This window comes from Crotalus tigris, unplaced genomic scaffold, assembly GCF_016545835.1.
Source record: "Crotalus tigris isolate CLP2741 ecotype Arizona unplaced genomic scaffold, ASM1654583v1 scf7180000024280.1573445, whole genome shotgun sequence".
Lineage (NCBI taxonomy): Eukaryota > Metazoa > Chordata > Lepidosauria > Squamata > Viperidae > Crotalus > Crotalus tigris.
In genome coordinates, this window is record NW_024100452.1 from 661,670 (window position 1) to 676,201 (window position 14,532).

Below are 14,532 nucleotides of genomic sequence, written 5' to 3' on the forward strand. Positions count from 1 at the left end.
GAAGGGACCTTGGAGGTCTTCTAGTTCAGCCCCCCCCCCAAGCAGGAGAACCTATACCATCTCAGTTATTCGAAACACAGAAGTTAAATTTCCAACAAATACATTCAAGTTTCAATTGACAAGCTATTATTTATAATAACAATAACAACAATAACTACACTATGTCAAAAGAAAACATTTATCTTCTCAAGGACTAATTAAAATTAAAAATGCAAGATGGTTCATCTGAGTAGCTGCCAAGAATAGTGCAAGGCTGCCTACAACCTCTCTTCAATTCATAGAATCATATCTTTATATATCTTGCTATCTTAGGCAGATTTCACAAGGAGTTTCCCCAAACAAACTTGCTAAAACTAAGATCAGCTAATTAACAGCTCACCCACCAAGACGGTGGAACCACAAAGAGAAGAGGGGAAGACTTCAGCCCATTGAATTCTGCTTCTGATGAGTCTTAAAAAAATATTTCAAGAAATATACATTTCTTGTCATAAAATCAAGCATATATCCAAAGGATTTAGGGAGACCCTCTCAACTTTATTAGAGAAGGAATATAAATAGATATAGATCATTCAAGTGTATAGATATCAAGAGCACAAGAGCACAATGTCTAGGAATGTAGAATATAGATAGATCAAGAATATAGATAGATATAGAACTATCTATAATTTATAGATCAATATAGGTAGATATAGATAGATATAGATTATAGAATAATATATAGCAGGATTCTCCATCCCATGGGCCTTGGCCACTACTGGGCCTTCAGTTGTTCGGAACAGGGCTGCAGAAGTCGCGGGCAAGTGAACATGCACACTCACGCTCCATTTGTGCAAGTGGTGGCACTATACCCTCTCCTTCCACCACCCCCCGCTGGTCTGTAAAGTCGAAAAGGATGGGGAACTCTGATATAGCAAGATAGAGAGATATAGATAGATCATTCAAGAGCGCAATGACTAAGCCAAAGTATACAGGATATGGAATAAAACCAATTATTTAGTACTGTAGCTAACTTATACTCACTTTAGGAGTTTACATGGTGTGTGATAGTGCTATAAGGTAAATGTCAAAGGGAGCTTTTCTACTTGTAAAAGATGCTGAAGAATTTATTGCATAATTATAGCAGAATAAATTACTTCTATAACCTTTTGTGCAATCATTTGTGAAACAGTGCTATTCACTTTCTTCTTTTCACCCATGACTTCAGATTCGAGCAAGAAAGGACAGAGAACCAATATCAAGCCAACCAACTTCAAACAATCATACTAGGACTTTCACACCAGTAGTGGACTTATATTATATCCTTTCTTTCTTTCTTTCTTTCTTTCTTTCTTTCTTTCTTTCTTTCTTTCTTTCTTTCTTTCTTTCTTTCTTTCAGCCAGGGGTTCTCAACCTTGGCAACTTTAAGACTTGTGGACTTCAACTCCCAGAATTCCTGGCTGAGGAATTCTGGGAGTTGAAGTTCACAAGTCTTAAAGTTGCCAAGGTTGAGAACCCCTGCTTAAGCAGAGGAACACATAACACATGCTCCTCTGCAAACACTGCAGTGAAGCTTTTAAAGACTCCACACATTCAGAAGCAATTTTCTAAAAGATGGTCAGAACATGGGGTAGTGAATTAACCCTCCTCTCATGAGAACAATCTTTCTTTTCAAAAATCACTTCTGCACAATCATTAGCCTTTAAAATAACCTTCACAATAGAAGCAATTTTAAAACCTTAGGGGAAAGGAAAACTTGTTATTTCCATTCAACCTTTCCCCCGTGTAGCAAACTCAGCTGCCCTGGAATGGGGTGGGGTAGTGGTGGAATAACTTCCTTAAATTGCCTATGGACTATATGAGAAACTGGAAGAGTTGTACTGGGGAGGCCAAAGATGCCTTAGTTTACACTCTGAAATTATTTACACTGCCTTTTACTCTTATTAAATATTAATTTACAGTGGCTAAATATAATTCAAAAGTACCAAATGCAAATCTTATGAGACAGCTGGTGTGAATGGAATAATGCCAACCAATATCCGATAAGAACCTGCCTCTATTTTTAATAGATGATGCAACCATATATGCAGAAAGGTTTAACTGATAATGCAAATACATTTCATATCAAGAAGACAAAAGGCCTTAGTGAGAGAAAGACAGAGACTTTTTCAATTGTTATTCCTTTGGAAAGATAATTAAATTTAAAGGATTTTTTTATTTTCATTAACTGTATTGATTCTCATGTAGTTATGATCTTTGAGATTGGTTCCTAATTGGTTCCTCATCTAAAACTTCCAATTGGTTCATTTTGAAGACATTCCACAAGAACCAGCTCCTAATTGGCCAGTCCTTGAATCAAGCTATTGACTAGTTCTTTGTGGGGTAGACTTCTGATTTGTCTATTTTCTTGTATTCCTGCAACATGGACCATTCAGAGATCACCTTGTCAGGTTCAAATACAACAGCCCAGCCCAATAAAGCTGCTCACTCTGCTTCTGAATTGCCAGTGAAATGTCAGGCCACCATAAAATCAGATTATGGTCATTCAGCCCAGAACCTCTTTGCTACTTTATTGATACCGACCGTGAAAGCTTACACAAGTGCAGATAGATGTCACATATCAATTGTGCTATTTAGTGACTGTTCAAAGTTATGATGGCGCTGAAAAGGGGCGTTGTCTTACCTGAACGCCTTTTCTCAGCAGGATGATGTAGAGTCCAAATGGATGGGTTCTATGACGGCCTTCCTGCCTGGCAGACTGGGTAAAAACTTCGGCCACACCCCTTCCTTTGGGCGTGACCCCAGTTTTGACTTAGGCGAGAAACTTTGTTGGAATTAACCTTGCAGCTCTTTATTATATCTTTATTATATCCCTGCCTAGACCTATCCTCTGGGTGGGCTTGGACTCTACATCATCCTGCTGAGAAAAGGCGTTCAGGTAAGACAACGCCCCTTCTCCAGCAGGATGACTGTAGAGTCCAAATGGATGGGACATACCAAAGCCCTCATGTCCCCCTGGGAGGGAATGTCTAGGCTACCGAACTCTGAGCAGATACGACCTGTTGAAGAACTCTTCTGCCAAAAGCCGCGTCTGCTGCTGCTAGGGAGTCTAAACGGTAGTGTCGAATGAAAACCGAAGGTGAGGACCAGGTTGCGGCCCTGCAAATCTCTTCCACCGGAGCTTGCGTTAGCCACGCCGCAGATGTGGCTGCGCTCCGAGTTGAGTGGGCAGTCACCTGAGTGGGTGCTGGCAAATCCTGTGAGACGTAGGCCTGCGCTATGCAGGCTCTGATCCACCTGCCTATGGTGGAAGAAGATACCTTCTTTCCCATAGTTGATGGTTGAAAGGACACAAATAATGCTTCAGTCTTTCGGAAAGCCGAGGTGCGTTTCACGTAGAAACACAGTGCTCTCCGTACGTCTAGCTTGTGCCATCTGTGTTCTAGCTTATGTTTGGGTCTTGGACAGAAATCAGGAAGCGTAAGTTCCTGAGATCTGTGAAAGGTGCTATTTACCTTCGGGATGAAGGTCGGGTCTGGTCTAAGAACGACCCTGTCTTTGAAAAAGGTACACAGATCCTTCCTTACTGACAGAGCTGCTAGTTCTGAAATTCTCCTTGCCGAAGTAATTGCCACAAGGAAAGCTACCTTCAGTGATAGGTGATGGAGTGAGCATGTTTCAAGAGGTTCGAAGGGTGCAGATGTCAAGGCTAGAAGGACCCTAGGCAGGTTCCAGGACGGGTACCTGTGTATGACTGGGGGCTTTGTGTTAGACGCCCCTTTTAAGAAGGCATTAATCGCTGGATGTTGTGCTAGGGAAGTTAAGTTGTCGCAGGAGAGTACGGTTGAGAGGGCCGATATCTGTCTGCGGATGGTATTGACTGACAGGCCCCTATTAAGACCCTCCAATAGGTAGTCTAGGATATTGGGGATAGATACTGCGGTCGGGTCTAGGTGAAGCGAAGCGCACCACCTGCAGAATCCCTTCCATGTAGCGTCGTAAATCCTATTGGTGGACGCCCTTCGTGATGCCTGTATGATCGATATCACCCCTGCAGAATAAGATTGTTTAGTTAAGCTTTGCCGCTCAAATGCCAAGCGGCTAGTTGTAGCCACTGGGGATCTGGGTGTACAAGCTTGCCCTGACTGAGTTTTACCCTGTCCGGGGGAATCCTCCACGGAGGTGATATCGAAAGGTCCACGAGGTCGGCAAACCACGGGCGCCGTGGCCAGTGAGGGGCAATGCAGACCATTTCTGCGCCCTCCAGGATCATCTTGCGTATGGTTGCCGGTATTAGTGGCAGCGGTGGGAAGGCGTACAGGAGTTGCGCCGGCCACCGGCACCTGAGAGCATCCGTTCCCTCCGATCCCGGGGACGGGAATCTGGAGAAGAACCTGGGGAGTTGTGTATTCTTGTGGTTGGCAAATAGATCTAGGTGCGGTTGTCCGAACCTCCGGGAGATCTCCTCGAAGAGAGCCGGGTCCAGACGCCATTCCGACTGGTCCACCTTGGCTCTGCTCAGGGAGTCCGCCTGGGTGTTTGTTTCCCCTGAGATGTGTTCCGCTCTGATGGAACTCACATTGGCTTCTGCCCACCGAGCCAGAACCAATGCTTCTTTCATTAGTTCCACTGATCTCGTTCCTCCCTCCTTGTTTACATGTGCCTTGGCTGCTACATTGTCTGTAAGCACGAGGACGTGTCTCCTCGTTACTAGGTGTGAGAAATGACGGAGGGCCAGGTGTATGGCCCGGAGCTCTAGCCAGTTGATGCTGTGTGACAGGTCCTTTTGACCCCACTGGCCCTGTGCTATCTGGGTCCCCAGATGGGCTCCCCATCCGAACAGGCTCGCATCTGTCGTGAGCGTGACCCTGTTCGGTTCCCTGAATATGCTCCCCTTGAGTGTCATGGGGGATAGCCACCATTTTAGTGATTTCATCACCTGTGCTGGTACCAGCACACTCCTGTTTGAGGTGCTGAGGTTCCTCCTCTGGTAGGGTAGGAGGAACCACTGCAACTCCCTCGAGTGGAGCCTTGCCCATGGGATGATGCCCATGCAAGATATCATCTTTCCCAGGAGCTTCGAGAGTTGTAGCAAGGGCACTCTCCTGATCTTTTGAATTTGGTGGATTAGCTTGGATATGCTGATCAGTCGCTCCTGGGAAAGGAATACCCTGCACTGTGACGTGTCTATCACCGCGCCCAGGTGTTGCAGTCTCCTTGAGGGAATGAGGTGGCTCTTGTTTAGATTGACCGAAAATCCGTGCCCCTGTAGGGTTCGGATTGTGGTCTTGAGATCTGTCCTTGCTTGTTCCCGAGATCTGGACTGAATCAAGATGTCGTCCAGATAAAACTGGACGCGAACCGGAATCAACCTGAGATGGGCCGCTAGTACAGCTAAGATCTTTGTGAATACCCTTGGTGCTGACGACAGTCCGAAGGGTAATGCCCTGTATTGGTAATGTCGCCCCGCGTAGGTAAATCTGAGGAATTTCCGGTAGCTGGGGTGGATGGGGATGTGTAGGTACGCCTCTGTGAGATCTATTGAGGATAGTAGATCGTCTTCCCTGACGCTGGCTAGTATGGACTTTAAGGAGTGCATCTTGAACCTCCTGTACTTTATGAAATAGTTCAGGCCCTTCAGGTCCAAGATTGCTCTCCACCCTCCTGATGTCTTTGGGATGACGAAGAGGATAGAGTAAAATCCTCTTCCCTCCTCCTCCTTTGGTACCTTCTCTATGGCCTGAATTGACAGGAGGTGGACTATAGCCGAAGTTATCAGCCTCGTCTTGTGTGCTCTTCTGGAGATGGGACATCTGATGAACCGGTTTGGTGGGGGAGAGCAGAAGTCTAAGGTCAGGCCATGTCTGATCGTTTCCAGGACCCAGGAGTCGGTCGTGGTCTGCTCCCAGACCCTGATGAAATTTCCTAACCGACCCCCAATGGGAGTATCCTGTTTGGCGTCACTTGGTGCGTTTAAAGGATCTGCCTCCCGCTCCCCTATATGGGCGTCTGGACTGGAACTGGCCCCTGGCTCCCGGGCTCTGGCGATCCTGGGTTCGATCCTGTCTGGGGTAGAAGGATCGTGAGCCTCTGGGCCAGTCCCAGGATTGCCCTGATCGAAAGGGCTGCCTCCATTCCCAGGGGCTTCCTGGGCGGGAACCCTGTCTCCGGAAGTCCTGACTGCCTCTCCTGTCTAACTTCTTTGATGGGTGTACTAGGATTTTTTTCTTGTCTCTGCCTTCGCTGACATGTGGGTCCAGAATGGAACCAAATAGGTCTACTCCACTGTATTTGGACGTCGAAAGACGCCATTTGGACCTCAGGTCTGTCTTCCAATTTTTGAGCCATAGTAGCCTACGTGAGGCCACTGTGGCCGCAATGGATCTAGCCGCATACTTTGTTGCGTACAGTGAAGCGTCTGAGACAAATTGCGAGGCCGCGAGGAGCTTGGCCAATGTTTGGTGTATTCTGACCTGGTCTGGAGGCACCGTGCCTTGCAGTTCCCTCAGCCACATGATGCTGGCCCTCGCGAAGAAAGATGAGGAAGTGGCTGCTCTGGCCGCCCAGGCTGCAGCCATATGGGAACGCCGGAGTGAGTGTTCAAATTTCTTCTCCTCAGGCCTCAAGACCTCCGCCATGTCTCCTGGAATCGCGGAGGTAGAAAATAATGAGATTAATGGGTTATCGACAGTGGGAACCTCTAACATGTTAGAGAAGGAGGGAGATAGGTTGAAAAGCTTTCTTTCCGCGCTGTTTGGTGCCGGTGGGCTTGCAAGTGAGGACCATTGTTCCTCCAGCGTGGTCATGAAGACCTCCGCACATGGGATGTACTTATCTTGTGGAACCTTTTTGGCAAACAGAGGATTGGCCTCCTTGCTTGTTGAGGGCTTCTCATCCTGTACTGATGTTAGGTTGACTGTGGAAACAGCCTTTACCAGGAGTGATTTTAGGAGCGCTGGGTTAAAGAGTCCAGAGCTCGTTGCCTGCTCAGGTGCCGTCTCCTCGTCCTCCGAGAGGGGCATGTCTGACATGTCGAGGTCCACTGAGTCACCCTCTCCCAGTTGAGAGGAAGTTTCAGAGGTGCTGGTAGGGGGTGGCCTAGCCCGACCCTTACGGGGTGTGTGAAAGGCCACTTGTCCCTTAGAAGCCATGAACTGGGAGAATGCATCCTGCATGAATGCATGGAATTGTGCCGACCAAATGCCCTCCTGCGCTTTGTCGTTAGAGTGAGGCGCTGGGGTGCGGTCGGGTGAAGAAGCTGGTGAGGAGGGGTTGGAGGAGTCTAACTGTTCAGTTTCCCCAGGAGGAGACCAAGTCTTAAGCACTTCCTCGGCAGTAGGGTCTGTGCTGGGTGCCACCGCTGGGACAGGGGAAACCGAATTTGTCCCATTGGCATTGGTTCTCTGTGCCCTGCTAATTTGTCTTTCTAAAGCCAAATGTCTCCTCAAAGCCTCTCGCTCAGCCGTTTTAGACTGTCCCTTCTGAGAAAGGTGTTTTGTTTTAGCTTTCTTCTTCCCCCCCACCTCAGATTCAGAAGATCTGCGTTTTTGTTGTTGCTGTGGGGGGGACAATTGAGGGACCTGTGTGACTGAATACGAGACATTGTCTGCCATTGTGCCAGACACCCCGAGTAGGTAGTGCCTGGAGTGGGGGACAGGATACGCAGATCAGATGCAGATGTTTGGGGCTGAGCCCTCCTCTGCCTATACAAACAATGGCCGGACAGACAGGAGTCTTTGGACAGAAGATCCTGCAAGGCAGTGACTAAAGGTCACTATAGGAACAGTCAGAGAAAAATACTCCTCCTCACCTCCTCACTTAGTCCAGAGAAAGTGCAGTTTATACCTCTCTCTCCCCCTGTCTGTGGCTGTGGCAGCAGACCACGATCAGAAAGGTTCTCTTCCTTTTCCCTCTTCCTTCCTCCTGTCTCAGTTTCTTGCGATAATCCCGGATTTTAGCTTAAGGGCTGCCCCTTTGTCTGCAAGGGAATGGAGTCCGGATGGCCCCGCCCCCAAGGGAAAAACGGCGGGAAGGTCCGTTCGCTCAAAATGGCGAATGGGGAAGAAACCACGCCTCCTAATGTTAGCCCGGGAATCCACGAGGTTCAAACAATGGCGGATCTTTGACTCTGAGGGACCGCGCCTCTCCTCTAAGGAGAAGGCACTTCTAGCGCTGGTTCTGCCTCTCGCGCCGCTCCGCTGGTCTATGCCGAGCGGCGCCGCGGTTTAGCCGCTTTCCGCGCGGCTCAGCTGTTTCGCGCTGAGCGGCGCCTCGTTCTATCGGCCCCAATCATTCTATCGCCCGAACCGCTCAGCTGTTTGGCGGCCCCGGAGAGCGGCGAGCAATCCGGTAGTGAAACCCCCGCCCCAACAGCTGCTCGGTGGGCCGGTTATCGGCGGGCGAGCGATCCGGTCCGGCTCCAAGCCTCCCGTTAGTCCCTGACGCCCCACTCACGAATCCGCCGATCCCGGCTGCCTCTCTCGAGTCCTATCCGCTGCCAGACAAATTTTCGTTCAACTGGAGGAAGAGGGGATTCCCTTTTTTTTTTTTTTTTTTTTTTTTTTTAAGTTAAGTTAGTTTTGTTCTGAGAGCTGCTTCTCGCACTTCTACCAGGCTTCGAGACTGAGTCAAAACTGGAGTCACGCCCAAAGGAAGGGGTGTGGCCGAAGTTTTTACCCAGTCTGCCAGGCAGGAAGGCCGTCATAGAACCCATCCATTTGGACTCTACAGTCATCCTGCTGGAGAAAGTAACTTTACAACCAGTCTTTACATTTATAAGCATTGCAGCATCCTATGTCACTTGATCACCATTTATGCATTTTACAACCAGCTTCCAACAAGCAGAGTAACAAAGAAATCAGAAATAATAGTGCAAGTTGCAGTCACATGATGCTCACTTAATGAAGACATGAAGGAATTTATTGCCTCTCAGCTTCCCCATAGACATCCATAATCTACAGATAGTCTTCGACTTACAGCCATAATAGGGACCCAAACTTTCATTGCTAAACAAGGCAGTTAAATGAGTGGCGCAGATTTTAGACCTTTTTTTTGCCATGGTGGTTAAGTGAATCACATGGTTCTTAATTGAATCCAGCTTCCCCCATTGACTTTGCTTGTTGGAAACCAACTGGGAAGACAACAAATGCAGATCATGTGACCTTGGAATACTGCAACTGTTGTAAATACATGTTGGTTGTCAAGTGCTCAAAATCTGATTGTGTGACTATGCAGATGCGTCAATGATTATAAGTATAAGTCACTTATTTCATTTCCATAATAATTTCAAATGGTTGCTAAATAAATGGTTATAAATGGAGGATTACCTGTATATTTATATCAAAATCAAAAATCTATATATAAAAAATGGCCATAAGAAAAATACTAAACACTAATACTAAAACAAAATACCATATCAATGCTAAATACTAAAAATACTAAGTAATAATAATAAAATTAGATCTGTGTGCCTCTCAACTCTCAATGACTCTGCGCAGTTCATAACAATGAAATGAAGAAATTTCAGTGAAATCAATAAAAGGTATAGTTAAAAGATGACAAGTGTGATGAAGAAAAAAAATAGTGCAGTATCTCTATCGAGCTTCCTTAAAGTAATGAACAATGTATAAACTCTTGAGTTTATCTCCATATTTCTTTATCAGACAAGACTGTATACAAGTATACTTTGCTAACAAAAGTCTATATGGTCACATTTTTTGATAGACTGAAAATATTAAATTCAGTTACTATGTTTTCAGTTGCATAAAAAGTAAATACAATGCTGTTAGTCATAAAATATTTACTAAGAAATTACTTAATATCACCTTTCAAATGAGAAGTTTTCTGTAAGACAGTGGGGTAAAAAATATTTCACTGTTGTTTTAGATTTCTCTGTAAATAACTATCTACAGTTATAACTGCTAGTATATAACCAATGTAAATAGAGCATCAAAATTTAACTTAGCATAAACCTATAATTTTGAATATGTTATTTTGTCCTGTTAAATGGAAAAATACTTTCAAACATGACAATAGAATTAATCTTAGAACATGTTCTCATAAATTATCTCAAGTACTTTTGTTTAGCTGAATACTAGCATGTCCTTCCTTCTCTTCATTTCTCTTACAGTATCAGTCAAATCAGTTTAATAGCAATAAAATTAAAATAATGGAAAAACTGCCCATAAGCGAATACATACATTCAGATGCCTGTAGAACAGGGCTTTTCAACCTTTTCATCCATTGTACCACTTTTAGGATATGGCAACATTCAAGTACCACCAGTCACCTAGCAAGGTGTCAAAAACTTGATGACCCAAAAAAAAAAGAAAAAAAGAAAAAAGTCATAAAGTATAGGTAGTCCTCGACTTACAACAGTTTGCTTAGTGATTGTTTGAAGTTACAACGGCACTCAAAAAGTGCCCACCCCAAGCCACAGCCGAGCAAGACACCTGCCTGCCCACCCGGTGGTGCTCTTCCTCCTGTCCGAGGTTTTCATTGTTGTGAGCATTTCTGTTGAGGATTGGCAGCAGGGATGGGGTGGGGTGGGGTGTTTGATTTTTATTCCCCCCATTTGCTGGGTGGTTGCAGCAGGTTTTGATCACTTCACATAACCCTGGGACACTGTGACCGTCATAAATATGAATCAGTTGCCAAGCATCTGAATGTAAATCACAAGACCCTGGAGATGCTGCAACATTCCAGCTGATTGGTGCTTCTTCAGGGCTCAGCAGAAGCACCAGGATCAGCACCGAGCTCCAGCTGGAGCCTGGTGCTGATCCTGGCACTTCTACTGAGCCCTGACAGCCCCAAAGAAGCGCTGATCCTGGTGCTTCCGCTGAGCCCTGACAGCCCTGCAGCTCCAGCCATCTCTTGCTCAGGCTTGTGCGGTGCTGCCAACGGTTCAGCTCATTCCCCTCCCCCGCTACCACTTTTATAGGATGGTCATGTACCACCTGCCAGGTGCCAATGTACCACAGGTGATACCCGTACCACTGGTTGAAAAGCCCTGCTATAGAAAAAGGCTTACTGAATGCATATCCTGCCTTTCTTCCAGTGAACTCTAGGTGGCAAGCCTATTAAAGCAGATTCCATCCAATATCATTGGCCAATATAGCAAATACTCTACTGTTACATCATGGAAATGTATAAGACAAGTCCTGCACCAAAAGTTCTGTATTTACTGTTGTAAGTTATAGTTAATTAGGGCAGATGCCTGAAAGTAGTTTTATATAAGATTTTTATTGAAAGTTTTAAGAAAAGAAATGAACTATTATAAACTAATATAGAATAAAAAAGGGAAAAAGAGAAAGGGAGAAAAAAGAAAAAACTTAAAATGCAGAAAGAAAAAATGTAGAAGAAAAATAGGAAGAAAAAAGATATCAACAAATATATAAAGAAGTGGCTTCTGATCTTCGTAACAGTTATATATTGCTTATAACTATTTTAGCCTCTATGTCTCTAAAATTACATCATGATTTTCTTCTTTCTATTATCTATCCTGTCTAATCATCAAAAACATAAATCATTTTATTTTTATGCAAAACATCAGTCACCAGTTTCCAGTCACCAATAAATACAGATACTGTCTGTATAATCAAACAATTCACTTTAGTCATTTCAGCAACATCTGTCTTCTCCACCAACCATTCCTCCATTGTAGGTACTGCCAAATATTTCCATGTTTGTGTATACAATAGTTATGCATATATAAAGTATTCCATGGCTCTTTTCTAATTGTTTATTCATCAGTCCCAAGAGGAAAAGTTATGGTTACAATTGAATGTTAGCCTGTAAGATCCTCTGAATTACTGTATGTATTTTACTGTAGGTATTTTGCAGAATTTTCTAGCTTTTCTACATGTCCACCAACTATGATAAAATGACCCTTCTTGTTCATATTTCCAACATAAAAGTACCTTTATATATTCTGGATAATTTTCCAGTATTATATATCAAAGGCACATCATTTTATAAAGATTCTTCTTAAGATTATATATAATTTAAATTTCAATCCTTTCAATGACATATGTTCCCATTCTTTCATTTGTATTTTATAAACAAAAGTTTTTAGCCCATTTTATCACACATTCTTTCACCTTCTTTCAAATTTCAATAAAAGTTTATACACTTTAGCAATTGTATGTGCATTATTTGTATACAATTTCATTTCAATTCTGTCTTACATGATATACCATAAACTCTTCTGTCTACTTTAAATGTTTCTGATAACTGTAAATAAGAAAATTATTGCCAACTATGTCCCTCTATTATCAATAGTTCTCTTAATTTTATTTTACATTCCCCTTGATCTCACAATATGTTAACTATTTATCTTTGCCTATTATTTCTAGTTTATAAAGTTTCTTGTGCTGAGAGCCATAAAGGTGTTTTCAGGTTCATCTTGCCTTTGTATCTCTTTCATACTCTCAATATTTCTTCCAACAAATTTTCAGGGTGTATCAAAAGTCAGGCCCCCACAGTTGACTTATTATATTAATTAGTTGCCATTTTCTTTTAAACAATTACTTATTCATTTGATGCATGATCTTTGAACATTCCCAAGTACAGTAATGTTTTCTCTGGAAAAAAAACATAATAAAACTTTTTGTGATTGGCCTATGGGCCTGAACTTTGGTACCACCTGTATAAAAGCTACTGCAATAAGACATGTCATAGTGTTTATGTCGAAGAATAACTTCTTGTGAAACCTGGAGCTCATTTTTTTTGTGATACCCTATATTATCTTCATGTATGTCTCCCTAGTCACCCTAGATAAAACAGAAGAAATCCCCATAACTTTTTGTCGTATGATAAGTTAGCTAAATTCTTGAACATTTTAAATTGCATTTTCAATGCCTTTCTTAAATTGTTTTAAACCCAGAAAGTTATAAGACTCAAACAAATACAAGATCATCTTCTGGCAATCCAGATACTATTCTATTTTTCATACTATACACAAACCTCTAGCCATTTCTTTATAAACCCAACAGAAATGAAAAACCTCTAGTTTCTCCAAAATGTTGCCATCCTTTGTACCCACCTTTTAGTTCTGCCTTTAAAGATTCAATTAAGTATTTGCTTCATTCCATAAGTAGGTAAGCAATCTTCCCAAAATGAGTGACTTTCAGCAAATCAACAATTAGTAATTAGTCAACGAGTAAGAATTAAAAACTTCTACATTATTAGTGATGTTTAGCTGACATGAAAATAAAACAATGTGAAGCACTGTGTAAATAAAACAAACAACTTGTATAGATCATTAACAATAAACATCACATGCCCCTTGAGAGCATTGGTATTGGGACATCACTTTGTAACAGGCACAATGACATGCTATTTTGGCATAATGAATTATTATTCCTGGTATCATGAGATCAGCTCTATGGTGCTTCTGGGAAAAAAATCATTTTGCATGTTCATGTAAATGCAAACACAAATCTATTAGACATAGCATCTGAATGAAGGTTTAATTTTGTATTAAGGATGTGTATATTGTATTGCACTTCTCCTTCTATGGGAATAATCTGCACCATCCCCTCCCAAGAACCTAAAGTCTGCTTCTTTCAATGACACTTAGCAATTTCAACATTCAAGTGAATCCCATTTTTCCTTTTAGAATCAAAAATCTTCCTTTATCTATGATTGCTATATCAGTACTAATAACCACTGATATTAATCATGCTAACCTAAGGTAGAATGTTAATTTATCAGGTTTTCAGTAGAAGAAACTTGGATGCTCTTCATAGGTTTTGTTGATATTTCACTTGCATAGAAATGTATGGAAAGAGAACAAATGGAGCCGAGGACGGTTGGAAACATGCTAATATTTCCACCTTAAATTATAGCCACGAGTCTAACTCTAAGTATACCTATTCAAAAATGAATATCAAATATTTCTCAAATTGTGGCATGTGAAGTGTTCCTGAGTTTCTTGTGAAATAACTTGTCTGCCCCCCTTTCACCAGAAAGGCAACCCATACATGACCCCAGGAAAAGATGCAGCTGCTTCACCAACAGGTGCTATGTTTGTGCTTAAGGAACTTTCCAAATCATATTTTGCTTTCAACCCCAGATCTTTTCACAGCCTGACTGACTACTTTTCCAATTTCATGTAACTCACCTGTAGAGCATTATAGGTTATGATTAAGGCTACAGTATTAAAACTTTATTCAGCTGTTTTTGCTTTGAGTAGGCATCCAGGTTAAAATACTTTTCTAAATTAACAGATGCTGAGCTGTTGATCTGCTGAAACAATCAAAACAGTTCAACAGCTGTGGGACTCAAAATAACATGGACAGCAAATTACTGAACTGCAGCCTTGAAATGAATGTTGGCATTTTATCCAACAAGAGAGATCCTATAATTAGGTTTATTGACTGTAGATGAATAATTCATAATATGTGATAGTTTTACTCTTGAATCCAGAAAAACAATCTACGGTATATTTACTTTATGTGATTTTGTTTTTATATATCATTAATTGATACTGTACTTAAAAGACATTAATCAAGAAATACGGTATTCAACTTCCACTAATGCAATCTTGCTGTGAGC

The 14,532-nt window shown here is 42.7% G+C and overlaps 1 protein-coding gene across 12 annotated transcripts in view; it reads right to left on the reverse strand.

The window, feature by feature from the left end:
* The window catches only part of FRY (FRY microtubule binding protein), a 195,884-nt gene that overhangs the window by 120,712 nt on the left and 60,640 nt on the right, over positions 1 to 14,532 (reverse strand). The window lies entirely within an intron of this gene.